The following is an 18,507-nucleotide window of genomic DNA, read 5'->3' on the forward strand; positions in this document are numbered from 1 at the left end:
TTCCCTGAAGACCTTAAAAGAGCGTACTACAGGGATACTGCTACATCGATGTTCATAGCAGCACAATTCACAATTGCTAGACTGTGGAACCAACCCAGATGCCCTTCAATAGATGAATGGATAAAAAAAATGTGGCATTTATACACCATGGAGTATTACGCAGCACTAAAAAATGACAAAATCATAGAATTTGCAGGGAAATGGATGGCACTAGAGCAGATTATGCTTAGTGAAGCTAGCCAATCCCTAAAAAACAAATACCAAATGTCTTCTTTGATATAATGAGAGCAACTAAGAACAGAGCAGGGAGGAAGAGCAGGAAGAAAAGATTAACATTAAACAGATACATGATGGTGGGATGAAAGGGAGAGAAAAGGGAAATTGCATGGTAATGGAGGGAGACCCTCATTGTTATACAAAATTACATATAAGAGGTTGTGAGGGGAATGGGAAAATAAACAAGGAGAAATATGAATTACAGTGGATGGGGTAGAGAGAGAAGATGGGAGGGGAGGGAGGGGGGATGGTAGAGGATAGGAAAGGTAGCAGAATACAACAGTTACTAATAGGGCATTATGTAAAAATGTGGATGTGTAACCGATGTGATTCTGCAATCTGTATTTGGGGTAAAATTGGGAGTTCATAACCAACTTGAATCTAATGTATGAAATATGATATGTCAAGAGCTTTATAATGTTTTGAACAACCAATAAAAAAAAATTAAAAAAAAAAAAAAGAGTCTATACCCGGACCTCACCCAGTTACCAGTTACAAGCACAACTGAACTCGGACTTAAAAACCTAGACTTCTCGGGGGAGGGAGGACTAATAGGACCCAGACAGAGAGACCAAGACCTCTGTTGCTGTTGTCCCCCCTGCACCAGACTCCTCCAGCCCGGATTCAGTTCCAGTGACCCTGACTTTAGACACGTCGAAGGTGTAGACTCAGTTAGGACTCAGAATTAGGATGTATGCCTGAAATGTGATGAGCATCAATAAAATAGATTTGATTGAATCTAAAAAAAAAAAATCCAGATTCTGATCACTTAAGAATATTTAAATAATTTTTAAATTAAATTTTGACTCTAATTGTTCTTCTTAAAATAAGTTTAAGTCCTACTTAACCCTCTCAATTTTTATTTTCTTAACTCTAAATTTTACTAGATTCTCTTAGTCCAAGATTTCTGATCTAATAATTTTTCTCTCACTTTCTATAATTGCTTGCATTTTCTGTTTTTTATTTAATTTTATTTAAATGTTCTATAAATTATATTTAATATAAAGCATGAAGGTGGGGCAGACAATATAGCAATAGGAAGAAATTGTCAGACTTTTCTGGAAAATCATGAACTGACAAGTATTTGTTCATAGACTGAGTAAAATTTCCCATACATGATAATAATAATGGTCATTAGATTCCAGTGGTAGGATATCCGAGTTAACAAGAAAATTTTACCTGGTTTCTCTTTGTCCTTTGACAGTATTTTCTAGATGCCATCACAAGAAAAGTCACTCACATCACATTTATCCTTCACTTGAGTCCCCACCAGACTTTTCCAAATGACAGATTTATATTGCCTGCAAACATTGTTCTTAGTCTTCCATACATTTTTTTCTATCTGCTTTTATGGCCTCTGTATTTATTTTCCCTGTCTTCTAGAGTTATCTCGCCCAGGCTTAGGGTATCCAACCTTGTCTTTTGTCTAGACTTTATTTTTGAGTTATGCCTTTATCTAATTTTAATGGCTCAGTCTCAGTTTGAGACTAGTTGTTTTCCTCATCCTTTCACACCTGAGCCTTTGCTGGGTCCACTTAGAGGACAACCTTCTACAAGTGTCCTGGCTAAAGCTTTTATGCATCTTTTATTTTATCATTGGTCCTAAAATAATCTTACTCCTGGTCATTGGACCCATACCTAGTTAATTATAAGCATTATAAATATTCAAGCAAGAGTCATTAAATATCCTCTAAACTTCTGCCAATTTCTAACTTCTCAGTTTTTTAGCACTTAAACAATTTGACACACTTGTATTTGGTGCTCTTTAAGTGGCCCGGGTGAGGGCAGACATGTATCTTCATTATTTCTCTCTACTGCCCTGAGCCCTACACAATTTACCATGTAGTAATACTGTCTATCTCTACACCTACTGTCTCAGGTCTCTTGAACAAATGTCCCCAAAAGTAAAATTAGAGCAGCTCAGAACTTGAGGATTAGGAGGAGATGTGAAATGCTGCTAGCAAATACTGAATCTGGGGAATTTCTTCTCTAATTCCCCCCTTTTTTTTTCTATTTTTAAACTAGAGGATTACAACTTACATGGCACCTCTTCCTAGTGATATTTCTTCCCAGAGGGCGAAGAGTGAAATTTTCACCTAAGGAAATGTTTTGTGAGGATGGAATGATTGATTGTCTTCTGCTGATTTCTGGATCTCTACATCTCAAAACTCATTGAGGACCCCTCACTCCTATCTCATGATTTCATTGTAATTAATATAGATTTTTTTTTTATTTTTTGAAAGCAACACTTTATGTGAGAATATAATGGAATAGCCTCCCATTCAAACCATTTACTGTCTGTAAGAAAATTAAAACTTAGAATATGAATTACTACAAATACTTAGAAGTTTTTCTGGAAAAATTTGCATTGACAACATTTTGGAATAAAGTTCTTAGGAAGAGGAAAAAGCAAGTCAGGATATTTATGACAAAATTCAAGTAAAAGTGATCAAATAAATACCTGAGTAAAATGCAGCATTGTCTTAAGAGATATGTATGTAGAACCAAAGGAAAAGAAAAATTAGGTTAATATTGGTACAGAATAAGTTAACATATATAAACGTGTTCTTTGAATATCAAATATATAGAAATAAATTTAACAAAAATTATTAATATTTCTACAGGAAAACAGGGTTTTAATAAAGTATAGGAGATCTACATAAATGGAGAGATATATAGGTACAATCAGTGGAAGACAATGTCATAAAGATGTCAGCTTTTCCAAAATCATTTAAAGATTGGATCTAATAAAAACTTTAACTACTTTTTGTTGAAACTTGATGACTCCAAAATTTAAAAATTAAGATCAAAGCAACCTATAGTATTTCTGAGGAAAAGAAGGGTGAGGGGATTCAACATAACACATAAATATTAATGATGGAGTTATGTGAACACATTGTGGTATCTGTAGAGAGACAGAAAAGTGACAATTGAACTGAAAACAGAATCAGACCAAGTATCATGTAATCTGTGTAAGAAAGAAATGGTATAAAAATTGGTATAACAACAAGGGTAGCATAATAAGTGAAACTGACGAAAGAGGTTATTAATATGGAAAAAAGGTTAAGTTTTAACCATCTACTATTTGTTAAGATAAATTACAGATAAAAGACTTAAATAAAACTTAAGTAAATATCTCATATTAAAATTTTTAAAGTTTTAGAAAATCTGGGTGAATATACTTCTAAATTTTGGATAAAAGCAGTTCTGAAGTAAGATTCAAAAGCAGTGATGAAGATTTTTTAAGAATTAACATATTTTATTCATATAAAGGTAATTCTTGAGTTAGAGAAGACATGGATTTATTAGAGTCCTTAAACATTGCTGGTATAAGTACAAAGTGGTACAACCATATTGGGAAAAGTTTACAAGTGCATCTCAAAACTGAAAATTGCATACCTTGTGACTCAATAGCTCTGTCCTTTGGAATTCTTTCACATAACTAACCAGAGCTAGGAATATGGGGATGACATTACAGAACTGTTCATAACAAGCAAACTCTGTAAACAACCAGATAACTCTCAGAGGATAATATCAGAATCACAACAGGGGATCTTATATAGCCATTAGAACAAATATTTACAGTGATGTGGATGTATTAATAATCTAAAATTAAGCGATTTCTAAATATTTCTATCATAAAATAGTTTTTATAAAGGTAAAAGAAGCAAATATAAAATATATACATACTCTTTAGAAATTTATATGAATGAGAAACTATAAAAAAGAGAATGAGCAATTAAAAACATTCATTTTATGATGGTGGTGTCTCAGTGGCTGGGGCTGGCAGCATGCAAGGTGAATTGGTGATGGATTCTGTTGTTACCTCAAGATCTTAATCTTTCTTTTTGATGATGGTTTATGGCTATTGATAGTGTTATTATAAGTGAACAACTAAGTAACTAATGAAAGTGAGTCATCTAGGAAATCATTAAAAGATTACATCATGACCAACAAAATGAGTTAATCAAGTCAAAGACTTTGAGTTTGAATTATTAAAAAAAAAAACAGCACAACACTACCCCCACCCCTTAAATTTTTCAGACTTCCTATGACTTAAGTGAAAGGAAGGAAGGAGGGAGGGAAGCAAAATATATTAAAGTGATCACACTTATAGTATGACAATACTTTTGGTGTTTTGCATCATCTTTCCCTCAGTTTACCCTTTAATTCAGCTTCAGGTTTGATGCACAATTGATGGCAGCATCCACTTCACATGTCATCTTTATTTCTTTGTTTTATTTGCTCAGTGCTTTCTTTAAATTCTAGAAGTTATCTTACCAGGATCTAGGAAAAACAAGAATTAATACTTATAGACCCTCCTTCAGCTATTGGTGGGTGGGAGTTTGTGACTAAATGTCCAGTCTTCTTTTGTTGAGAGAAAATTCTGTTGCTCATTAAGTCCTGTTTCTCAGGCAATCCGTAGAGGAATTGACTTCCATATATCCTACAGGTGATAGCTCAGCAAGATACCTTTTATTGACTTTTCCTTCTTCCTAATCTCTCTCTCCCACTCCCTTATTCCATTTTTTAAAGGTAACTCTTGAAGTACCTGAATGTAGACTCATTTTCTCAGGTTTTGCCTAGCAGAGAACCCAAATTAATATAGAAACTGTAGTGACGAATGTAGGAATAGAGCTTGTTAGCTTAATAATAAGGAACCTCTCTAAGGAAGTTATGTATGAGCTGTAACCAAAACAATGAACGTATAAAGGCATATGATGAGAGGAAAGGGATTTTTTTTTTTTCCTAACCAAGGAGCCCAACAAATGCAAAAACCCTGGAGGGGAGAGAGATTGGAATGTTCAACATTCAGGTAAAAGGCTAGATAGGTTGATGATTTCTGAGTTAGTGAGGAAGAAATGCTGGATAAGTCAGCAAGGACAAGTATATGGAGGGCTTTATAAAGCTGCATAAAAGATTTTGAGTTTAATTTCCAATGTTATATGAGAAGAATGATGTAACTTTAACCAAGAAATGAACAAGAGTGATTAACAGTGAGGACTTGAGAATGACAAGGAGCAGATGAGATTGAAATTCCTGTTGAAGCAGAACTGATACCACTTGCTCATTAGTTAGCTATGGTAGGTGATGAAAAGGGAAAAATCAAAGATGATACTGGGGTGTTAGACTTATGTAAGGCTATAAAGACACTATGTACTGAGATAGAACAGAATTGGAAAGGAATAGATTGGAATAAGTGGGTAGGAATCAAAAATTATTTTTGGATGTTTTATTTCTTTCAATGCCAATCATCTTTCCAAGAAGAAATATGAATATGTGTGTCTGATGCTGAATGAAATATTCAGTGTTGAAGATTTGAATCTGGGAGTTATCTTTATTCTGCACTAACTATACTTACAATTTCTGTATGTAACTACTTTAACATACCAAATATAGCTGCTAGCTCTTCTCAAATAATACATAGTTCACCCAAAAAGTATCTGGATATTTTAGTTAGCTCCAAACCAATGCTTTAACAGACACAGGAAACATGAATTTCATGGGAGCACCACTTTAAAATATAACTAATCAACCCTAAGCTCTTTACCCTGCATTGCCTGTAGAAATTGCAATATTGAATCTTGCCCATAGTTTTGGTTTCTCTCTCTGCCTCATGACTGATCCTGTACTCTGTTATTTCTTTCTGAGGGCCTTTGAGTTACAAAACTGTAAACTCTGGTTTCTGTCCTTGGAATTGTGTCTAATTCACCTAAGGTATTTAAAACATATTTGACATTAAACATATAAAACATATTTAAACCTGATTGAGTTACATCTGAATCCCCAATGTTCTCCTTGCAGAGTTCTTTTTGTATTCAATAAAACTAGGAATATGGAGCATTTCATTTAATAAACCAACTATAATGTATATGACATGTTAGGAAACAGCAGTTTTTGAAGGTCAAAGAATAAAAAAGCAAGGACCATGCTCTGGAAGAGCTTATAAATGGCTTATGGATAGCCTCAATACCACCATCTAGAAGGAATTATGATTCATTCTTTCAGCCCAAAATTCAAACTTCCTGTGACTCAGACATAACTTTTGGGTCTCCATGTAACCTCAGAATTTTCACAGACCTGTTCTTTCTCTCCATCAGGCTGGCCCATTCTGTGGGCTTCTCTTTTGATTTTGTTGCCTAACTTTAACTTTTCTAATAGGGCTGCTAAACTAATTCTGGAACTTTAATTTGATTGACTGTGATCATAATCTTTATCTATCCCTTTGCAGATTTCTCTACTAGAGAACTGGAACCCCTTCTTTGCAAACGATAACTATTTACTGGTGGACATTTAATAAATTTACTCACTTCTCTCCAACTCTACTGCTATTCTTTTGGTTAGAGCTATAATCTTCTCTCATATAGAAAAATGCAATGGCTTTTCTGTTGGACTCTTCATTTTAAATCTTGTGCTTCTTCCATCAGTCTCTACAGTATAGTCAGAATAATGAGCACAAGTCTATTAATGTATTCATCATTCCTTCATTATCTTTTTCATGACTTTCCACTGAGGATAGAATAATGCACAAAATCCATATCATGACCTGTGAGACATTAAATGACCTGGACCTGCCTCTTTACCTTGTTTCTCACTGCTTGTGCCTTGTATTTGTCTTTCAGTCATAATAACCTTTCTTCTTTTCCATCAACATTGCCTATTTGCTTTAGCCATAGCTCTAATGTATCTTGTGCTTGAAATTCCTTCTTCTACCTTCACACCATCAAACAACCAATTAATTAATTTACTCTTTCTCATCCTTTGGAAGTATGGGACAGAAATGGAAAGGTGATCATTTCTTTCTGAGTACATTGTCTGCAAATTGTGACTGTTTTCCTTTCCTTTCATGGTTTTTGCATGTGGAAGGTAGCAGAATATTAGAAGGAGCCTAGCAGCCTGAGATGTTTTTTATAAGACTGCTGCACAGGAATAAGTCTTCTCAACCAGGAACACACACACCAGCTTTATGTGTGCTCAGTCAGTACTGTTTGAAGTTGTTAGTAATAGCATTGGTCCTTTTCTCACCTCTCACTAATAGACCTCATGGAAGTTTCTCCTATCCCTGCCCCATACACATGCAAAGTCTCATTTCTTAGCTATAAGTTATCATGGAATTATTTAACTTCCCTTCATAATAATTAACCCATTTTGCATTTGTGCACATATTTGTGTGCTTATATGATTAATACTCATTTCTCCTGACAGACTGTAATCTCCATCATAGCAGTGACTGTCTGTGTTTCTCAGCACTTTATTTGTTGTTGGCATGTAAAAAATATGTATTGAATATTTACTATTAAATATTGTTAAATGCCATTAGCTTCTGGGTGTCAACATTCAAATTTCACTTAATTTTGGTCCTTGCCCCATCTAATACATGAGTCAGTAGGGCAGAGCTCATCTAACGCCCCAATTTTCCTTATCCTTGACAGTTTTGTTTAATGCCTGGGCTATCATTACCTAAAGAATGACAAAGAATGCTTTTAAGAGCTTTGACCACATTTTTATCTTCAAAAACTATAATTTCTAAAGTTTTCTGCTTTATTTTTCTGAGTGCATGCAAGTGTGTGTTTGTGTAAATGCATATTCTCATTGCAAGCGTGTATGTTCATTTAAGTCCCAAGAAACCTTTACTTTGAAGGGAAATAAATAACGTCCTTATGACTTTCTTGCAAGCATGAAAATATATAACACAGTTAATTTGGTTACTTTTCCCATAATTACCATTAGCTAACCCTGAATTCCAATTTCACGATGTCAGCTGCAAACTATTAAGCATGTTATAGTGTTTTCCCCTTAAATAGTATGGTGAATTATTTTTGCCCTAAAATATTTATGATATAGTATACATATTTTATTAAGTGCTTTGGCTACAAAGTTAATTTTTATCTTGGAACATTAACATCTCTGTCATTACCAAAGTTGCAATACTTTTAGTCAAGTGATATTTTCAATATGCACTTTCTATATAGATGCACAACTTTGGCTGAGAAATCATATAACTCATTAAGTTTTCACTGTCATTTATGGTTCTATGGTGTTTGTTTTTGATCTTTGCTAAACCAAAACACATATTATTATTACATCTTAAGAGGGTAGAAGCTGGACTTCAAGGAAGTGATTTGACTTGATCAAGGTCATAAAAGCTAATAAAGTGCAGAGACAAAACTTGTCCTTGTGGTTCATCTCCTATAGGTCTCAGGAGATCTCATATTTTCTCTAGATACTAAAATGAGAACACTAAGGGCTAATGATTTTTAATATCCATACCTGAGTTTTCTTTACAATTACTATTCATGATGTTGCAATCATATGTCTGATACCAAGGCCACCAGAAGACACAATGTGCTTCTCACAAAGGCAGGCTTGGTTAGAGTCACTCTGTTTTCCTCCTAGACTCAATCAGCAAGTATTTTAAAAATATCAATCAGCCTGGCACTGTGAAGGACATGTTCAAGTAAATATAACCCAGAGACTACCATCCGAGAAACAGATAATTAAGAAAGAAAATTAACATATATGAATCAATGATGAGTAGCACAAGCACCCTAAGACAAATGCAGTTTTACACTGAATTAAAAGTCAGGACAGGCCTGACTGAGGCACAAGGATACTGTGTGGTTTATTCAAGGGCATAGAGCCAGGTATCAGCCTTTAGCCATAGATTCACCTCAGTCCATACACTGGAGGAAAGTGATGAGGGATTTCAGAGACAAGCTGCTTGTTATGAGGCCTCTTTGGAAAGTTAGGGTAAAATCTGTTGTAGAAGACAGGAATGGTGCTTATGTTACATGAAAAAATATAAATAAAAGTACTGATGTGAAGATGGGCATGGAGCCTTTTCAAAATGAGGGGGAACCATCCATTTATTAAGGATCTCTGATGCATCAGACACTGAGATAAGCACTTTACAAATATTATTTCATGTTATCCTGACAACATATCTGAAAAAAAAGGATATTGATGAGGCCTTCTTATGTCCATAATTTCTAGTGCACTTGATAAAACTTTAAATTTTATCTAAGTCCTTATTGCCACATTGTGATTTTTTTTACTGAGTATGGAGGAAATCAGAAGACTTTGCCAATTCTGTTTCCTTTCAATAAATATATGCCAGGCATTTCACAAGCTGGTGAAAAAGAAAATTTTTAAAACAACAACATAGTCTTTGTCTAGAAAACTTATAACCCCATAGGAAAACAAAAAGAACACAACCATTAGAGAGTATGACCAGGGAAGTGGTCAATAAGTAGCATAAAATGAACTTCTACTCTATATAGTATGTCATTAGCCATTCATTATCTGTTTTCATTATCTTACTTACCTCCAATAACCATCCACGGAGAGCACTGCTATGCTTGTACTAAGAAAGCATAAATAAATCTCAAGGATATTTTTTAAATTTTCTATAGCCATAGAGCTTGCAGGAATAACTCTTATGTTCAAATCTTACTGATCCAAGACCCATGCTCATCATAGAGTTGGTACCAAGTAAAATATATGAGTTTTTATCATTTTATTGCTGTCTGGAAACATTCCTTAAATATTATTATACTGTATATGTCCATATTTCCCTACTAGAATGTTCGAAAGAATCCTCATCTACTGCAGTAACTTAATCTCTGCCATTTCCCTAAATAAATGAATTTGCATTGCTCTTCCTGCCATATCCTGATTTCTCACCACATACTCACTCTTTTGTATCTAAATGAAAAGACAGACCTGTCTTAAGTACTATATACGTTTAACAGTAAGAGATGACTAGTAAATAGCAGTACTGACCTAAAGTCTGCATCCTGATCCACACAAATCATGACAGTTTTGTTGGCTTTAGCAACTCAGCCTTGACCTGGTTACTTAATACTTTTGTGCAGCTTTTTTATAACATGGAAATGACTTTCTCTGATAGAAATATTAAATGTAGCTTTGTTCCTTCTGTTTTGCAGACGTGGAATCATTCCTGTTCCCAAAACACATAGGAGCTAAAGCTCACATATGCATCTTTAAATAAAATCACCATAAACCTAAGGGTTTTAACTCATGCAAGATATATACAATTAATCACAAAAATGCTATTGCCTATGTATCAACACAGCAGCCTATGTTCAAATGAATTTCTGAGCTAGATAATGACAGGCACATATTTTTTGACTGCTGATATGCTGTCATAAATATATCCTTCCCTTTGATTAGAAGGGTCATGTGTCTTTTAACTGAGTGGATGATTTGCTGCATGCCTTTTGGCAGTTTTAAATGGGTTCTAATTTAATATTCTTTTCCTGGGAACATAAGTCTCAGTACCATACAAGGATGGAAATTCCTTTGGGTGGCAGTGTGGAATGGTGAAAATAAGGAATGATGTAGTATTTGACTAATCTAGGGACAAAAATGCTAGCATTGTTTTCATTTGTGGGTGACTCTCATGAATCCACTAAAACAAATTCTTGTGTAACTTCCATGTTAAATTATTTAATTTGAAGATTAAATGTGTGCTTGAGGACATTACAGACACAGAAAATTTCCATCCCTTACCTTTAACAAGCTATACATTGTTATTAATTTTTTCTTATATAGATCTTTGAATTCATGAGATATTGGGAGGAGAAAGAAGTTGAGAATCTTCAAAGAGGAAATTGAAGCAAAATCTTTTGGGTTGCAGCCCCTTAGTTACAAAGGAGGTTTTCCAAGGTCACATACTTGTCTTCTGAAAGACCTAAAATTAAGTTGAGCAAATATGTAGAGTTAGAGGTTCAAGGTCTTCCAGGAGGCAGTCAGCCCACCTTCTAAAAGACCACCGCACATTGTCCTGTTCCATTTCCTAATCCATTATTAACCTAATCGATACAATTCACAAAATATTATCTGTTACTTCCTTTGTGGTAAACTTAATTCTGCAATATAGGTTCAATTTAAGAGAAGGTAGTCAAAAGTGAGTCAATACGAAATGTCATGCTACAGAAGTGGACATTTCAGAATTGCAGGGATCACATAAAGTCAGATGCTTCATTTCTGTAATCTAAGCATCTCATCCAAGTGCTACCTAGACAGAGGCTAAGCATTCTCTACGCAGTTAGGGTACAGTACTCTCATATTAAGCCTTAGTTAAACCTTGTCTAGTGCTGATGATCTTTCACTGTATCTAGTGCTGATTTTCTGTCAATTTTTAAAAGTTCTTAGAGATCATTATAGTATCTTACAAGAATCTAATCCTATACTAAATAACCATCATTTTATGTAAATGAGACAAAGTTTCACCCGATTCTACCACAGTGGACACATGTAAGAGCTTTTGTATGTGTTGTCAAAACTGTCTGAAGTATCATTTTTATACTTTAATTTGTGTCCTATTTTATTAGATGGGTCTTTTTCTCTGGTTTTTCTCTAACAAGCTTGATAAGATTATTGAAAATTCAGTTGATTTATCAAATAAATTATTGGTTTATAGCATATAGGAAAATGCACAAATCATAAGGATCATGAAATGATCATATCCATGTTACCAGAAACCAGATCTCAGAAATAGTTTTACCAGGATCCCAGAAAACCCCTCCTCCCATCTAATCACTACTTCCCCAATGATATCTGATTTCCTTACTACTATCAAAATAGATGAATTTTGACTGTTTTCAGATTTTACATGAATGAAATAATGAGGTAAGTACTCTTTTATATTTGACTTCTTAAGCTCAATATTATCTTTGAAAAAAAATATCCTTTTTTATATAGTTGGAGTTTGTTAATTCCATTGCTGTTCATATCCTGTCATTTATTTGTCAGTTTTAAAATTGAAGGACATTTCTTATTACCAATAGACTGTTATGAACAGTGTCACTATAAACACTGTGGTAATTGTCTATTTGTGAAATTATGTCTAGTTTTATATTAGAAGTAGCACTACTAGGGGTTAGAAGCTATATGTATATTTAGCATTAGCAGACACTACTGATAAGTTTTCCAAATTGTTATACTAGTTTCCAATTCTACCAATTTCAGCTCAATAAATGTTAATTGGGTATTTTAATCTAAATTCTGTTGTTCTAGGAACTTGAACATTTTGGAGGCATTCTTTCAAGAGATAAAATATAAAATTTTACTATTTGTATAGATATTAGGAAGGCAGCTATGTGAGAGAAGAATATTTTTTTGTCTAATAGCTTCATTGTATATCTACCTTGACATATAATACATTGAGCTGTGTGTTGTAGAGATAGATCTCCAGCTCATTTGTGAGCAAAGTCTCCATATCTTATTTGTTATTAGATACCCAACCCTTATTACAGTATCTTACATGTAGTAGATAATCTTTTGCATGAGTAATAAAACATGTTAAGATGATAAAAACCAAGTGACTGCTATTAAAAAAGTCACAATTTGCTTGATTTACCATCATCAGTCTTCAGTTATAGAGCCAACATTGGCATGATAAATATGCAGAGGAGGTAGTTACAATAAAAAATTTGGTACTAGCCTACATTTATCGAATCTCTCAATCATTATGATTTTTCTCTTTATTAATATATCCATCTATCTCCTGTCTACCATCTATCTAGATTTTTATCCTATTTCTAAAAAGAATTTAAGATGGCTTATAAACAGTGAACAAAGAAATGGATTTGATGTTGCATTTATTTAGAAGATGCTGAGTGCAAAGCAGCATCAAGATAAAGCACTATGTGCAGACTCTGGATTTGGAGGAACAAGATTTGTCAGAATCAGAGAAGAAAAAATATTCAAGAGCAGATGTAAAGTACCCGAAATCACAGTTCTACAGATGCTTCCTCTGATGGAGGTCAAAGCTGAACAAAGGGCAATCAAATACATGTTCGGATTCCTTTAGGCATTTGACATTTTCAAGTTCTCTATAATATAATATACTACAGTTATTATGCAAGTGAACTTTGAGGTTGGACAAACTTAATTCTCGCTTTGCCAGTTCCTGGAGGTCCATTACTGATTAAGCTGGGTTTTGCTTATACATTTTGTTACATAGATATAGTTACATCTGCCTCATAGGAATGCTATGAAGAGTAAAGGAAATAATGTGAGATAAACTACTCAGAATGGCATTTTCCAAAATCAGGCAACAAATGGGAGTTCTGTGTTTCCTAAAAGAAGCAGTGTCATTGCTGCTGCATATTGAATTCCAAACCTGAGAATCTGAGATCATTCTGTTCAATATTAAACCTTAGAAAATCTATCTTGATTATAAAGAAATGTATTGGTTTAACTCTCAAACCAGTTTTTAAGATCATTCCCCAAAATGTAATTAATTGGCTCTCCTCATTTAATTTTCTTAATAGTTTTTAGTCTCTCTAGCATTTGATTTATTCAGATTTGAATTCCATTTAGGTATTTATTTATCTGACTTCATTATGTTTCAAGTTTCCTGTGGGGTATTTATGTCCCAATCATTCTTTGTATTCTTCACCTTTTCTAGTAAATGGTTTATATAGTTTTAGTGCACATTTTAGTGTTACTATTTAATTTTTATGTTTTATAAATCCAAATCATTTAATTCTATTTTGTCCCTCTTATTAATTAGCTTTACTGGAGTAGAAATCTCCAAACCTCAGTGACATAAACCAACATACGTTTATTTCTTACGGAATTATAGCTGTTAGTCAATAGGTATGATCTCATTCTTAGCCTCAGTTTAAGGGAACATCCTCTGAGACAAGAAGTTTTCACAGAAAAGGCAAAAAGCAAAAGACATGGAACAAAGATAAAGTGCCTCATAAAGCATGTGCTTTGGTAGGGTGTATGCTTCTTATTCAGTTGGGTAAAAGCATGTCACATAGCCCAGTTCAACATCAACAAGAAGGGAATGGAAATTGGGTGGGATATGTGGATGTCAGTGGCAATTTTAAGTTATGCAGCAACAGGTGAGGGTGCATAGTCCTTCTAAAAGGAAGGAGGATTAAAAAGTGAATAGAAAGAGACCCTACAGCTCAGAAATTGAGGCCTAAGGGTTCACTGAATCATTAAATATACATCACCCACCCTTTTCTTCTACTGTAGGAAACTGCCATTTTAGGATGAAATCTTCAAAGGAATATATATCATATTTCTGAAGAATTCACTGACTTCTTATTCATCAGCTGAACACTGGTTGCTTGACAAAACTCAGCCCTTTAAAGAATTTACTACCCTGAGAATTTGAGAAAATGCCTTTCTGATCTTAGATTTAAAACTGTGAAATCCCTCCCATAGTTCTTTAGTGATTTCAGACCTCATATTAATTTACTATTCCACAGACTTGATGGATTAAGCAACAAAATTTAATTTCTCATGTTTCTGGAGGCTGGTAGTCCAAGATCAAGGTGTCAGGGGCTCCTGAGGCCTCTCTTCCCGGCTTACAGATAGATGGATGTCTTCTTGCTGTTTCCTCTCATGATCTTTCCTGTGTGGGCGTCCCTTGGACTCTCTATGTATCCAAATCTCCTCTTTTGTAAGAATACTATTAAAATGCAAATAGGGCTCACCCTCATGGCCTCATTTGACCTTAATCACCTCTTTGCCCATATTCTATCTTGAAATGCTTTCACATTCTGAAAATCTATTGGCTAGAGCTTCAACATATGAATTTTGGTGGGATACAATTCAGTCTATAATAGAACTTAAAGCATTTATTTCTTTTAAAACTCACATTTTAGGAACTTAACAGTTATATGAAGCAAATTTGTTTTTCATGGATAAATGTTTTTCTAAATAAATCCCTCCTAATAAATAAAACATGTTCTAAATTTGTCTGGGTTTTAACATTGGCCTCTCTAGGCCAGGGAAGTGCTTTAATATTTACAGGGTCATAAAGTAACACTACTTATGCTTAAAAATGTCAAAGTAGTTTGGTATAAATTTTTGGAAGTTAATCAGACAACATATCAGTTTTGGAAATGTGTACTTCTTTATTCTGAAAGTCTAACTTCAAAAGTTTAACACATATAAATAGACATCTACAAACATAGAGCTAAACTGCAGAAGTTTTTAAAATAGAAAATATGAAGAATCAAAACTAAATAGCATTCGTTGTGGAAGGAAGTTAGCAATTTGTGGCTCAGCTATTAATTAGATAAATACTTTTTAATATTTGGAAAAAATGAATGAAACTATGCAAATTGACATGCAGAGAAGTGAATATCCTATTGACAAGTCAAAAAAAAGCAGGTTACAGAAGAGTGTGTTATGATCCTAAACTTGTGTGAAAATCAAAGCAAATTGATAACAAGTTTTAGAATGAGAATTATGGATATCAGTTTGGGACAGTCAGTGTCTATATCTGACTTTAGTTTTCTACTTTTAGAATTCTTGTAAAAAATTACTTTTATAATAAATACCAAAGAATAAACTAAAAAGTAGTTTGCTGTAGTAGTCATGTTCCTATATATTCAATTATTTGAAAATTTAAATGTACATATGAATACTTATAATAATTTTATTTATAATCACTCAAAACTAGAAGCAACCAAGATTTCCTATTATAAGAGAATGGATGAACAAACAATGACAGTTCTATACAATGGAATATTATGCGGTGATAAAAATAATATAAAAGTACTGTGAAGCCATTAAAAGACATGAGTGAGGGTTGGGGATTTATGTCAGTTCCAAGAAGAAAGAAAAAATAATGAGAGAGAGAGAGAGAGAGAGAAAGAAGAAGAAGAAGAAGAAGAAGAAGAAGAAGAAGAAGAAGAAGAAGAAGAAGAAGAAGAAGAAGAAGAAGAAAGAGAAGAAGAAGAAGAAGAAGAAGAAGAAGAGAGAGAGATAGAAGAAGAAGAAGAAGAAGAAGAAGAAGAAGAAGAAGAAGAAGAAGAAGAAGAAGAAGAAGAAAGAAGTAGAAGTAAAGGAAAAGGAGGAGGAGGAGGAGAGAGGAGAGAGAAGCAGGAGGGGGAGGAGGAGGAGGGGTAGAGAAGAAAAGAGGAGAGAGGAAGAGAAAGAAAAAGAAAAAAAATAGGCAGGAAAATGATTTAAGAATGTACTGAGGAAAAACTTTAACAAAGATGGGAGCATGCAAAGGATGCAGAAGCCAACTGAAAAGAACATTCTTTGACTAAGCTGGAACAATCTGGGCAACAAAGAAGGTGTGACACAGTGGATTATCACCTAAAGTATAAAATAAATATCCTTATGTTCATAATCATACAAAGAAGTAGTTGAATAAATACATGTGGGAGGAGAGACAAGTCTTCTACACAGAAGTGTCCAAATATTTTATATCAATTTTCCAACTGCAGAAAGATGGAACACACTCTCCCACTCCCTAGGTGTGGTCTGGTCCATAATGACTTCCTCCCATAAAGATCTCTGGAGAAGAAGGTTTTCCGTTTCAATCCATCCCATTTATTGATACATGATTTTATTTCTTGCATTTTAGGAGTCTTGTTAAGGAAGTTGGGGCCTAATCTGACATGATGAAGATTTGTGCATACTTTTTCTTCTTTTAGGTGTAGGGTCTCTGGTATAATTCCTAGGTCCTTGATCCTCCTTAAGTTGAGTTTTGTGCATGGTGAGAGATAGGGACTTAATTTTATTTTGCTACATATGGATTTCCAGTTTTGCCAGCACCATAAGTTGAAGAGGCTATCTTTTCTCCAATATGTTTTTGGCATATTTGTCTAGTATGAGATAACTCTATTTGTGTGGGTTTATCTCTGTGTTCTCTATTCTGTACCATTGGTCCACAAGTCTATTTTGGTGCCAATGCCATGCTATTTTTGTTACTATTGCTTTTTAGTATAGTTTGATATCTGGTATAGTGATGCCACCTGCTTCAGTCTTCTTGCTAAGGATTGTTTTAGCTATTCTGGGTCTCTTATTTTTCCAGATAAATTTAATGATTGTTTTTTTCTATTTCTATGAGGAATGTCATTGCAATTTTGATTGGAATTCCATTAAATCTGTATAGTACTCTTGTATAATCATTTTCACAATATTAATTCTGACTATACAAGAACAAGGGAGATCTTTCCATTTTATAGCACTAATACCTAGGATATATAAGGGACTCAAAAAACTTAACACTGAAAAAACCAAACAACCCAATCAATATATGGACCAAGAAAATGAACAGACACTTCTTAGAAGATGATATACAATAAATCAACGAATATATGAAAAAAAAAACATTTAAAATCTCTAGCGATTAGAGAAATGCAAATGAAAACTAAGATTTCATCTCACTCCAGTCAGAAGGTAGCTATTAAGAATATAAACAACAATAAATGTTGGTGAGGATGTGGGGAAAAAGGCACATTCATACATTGCTGGTGGGACTACAAATTGGGCAACCAATCTGGAAAGCAGTAAAGGGATTCCTTGGAACACCTGGAATGGAACCATCATTTAACCCAGCTATACCACTCCTTGGTCTAAACCCAAAGACTTAAAATCAGCATACTACACTGATACAGCCACAACAATGTTTATAGCAGCACAATTCACAATAGCTAAATTGTGTAACCAAGCTAGATGCCCTTCAGTTGATGAATGGATAAAGAAACTGTGGTATATACAAAATGGAATATTACTCAGCATTAAAAGAGAATAAAATCATGGAAGTTGCCATATATGGATGAAATTGGGGAATATCATGCTAAGCAAAATAAACCAATCCCCCAAATCCAAAGGCAGAATGTTTTCTCTGATATGTGGATGCTGATTCATAATGGGGATGGGGAGGAGCATGGGAGGAATGGAAGAACTTTGGATAGGTCGAAGGAGAGGGAGGAGAAGAGAGGGGAAATAGAGGTAGGAAAAATGGTGGAATGAGATAGACATTATTACCCTAAGTACATGTATGAAGACATGAATCATCTGACTATATATTTTTTACAACCAAAGAAATAAAAAATTGTGCTCTATATGTATACTAGAATTGAAATGCATTCTGCTATCATTTATAACAAAAATTAGGATAAATTAACATATTTTTAAAAAGATGTCTGGGGAAATTGGCAAAGAAAAAAAATCACTTTACGTTGGGGAAACCAGACAAACACTACAACAGTTAGGTGATCAAGATATACCAAAATGATGTTATGTTGATAATATGCAAACTTGCTTTATAATTTGTTTTAAGTGGCACTTTGCCTTTGTGGTTTTCCTTTAAGAACATATAATCCCAGCCTAATTATGATAAAAATAAGTATGATAAATTTCAGCTGAGGGGCATCTTACAAAAACCTGACCAGTACTACCGAAAACCATCAAAGACACTACAAACAAGTGAAGTCT

The sequence above is a fragment of the Marmota marmota genome, unplaced genomic scaffold (genome assembly GCF_001458135.2).
Source record: "Marmota marmota marmota unplaced genomic scaffold, marMar, whole genome shotgun sequence".
NCBI classification, from domain to species: domain Eukaryota; kingdom Metazoa; phylum Chordata; class Mammalia; order Rodentia; family Sciuridae; genus Marmota; species Marmota marmota.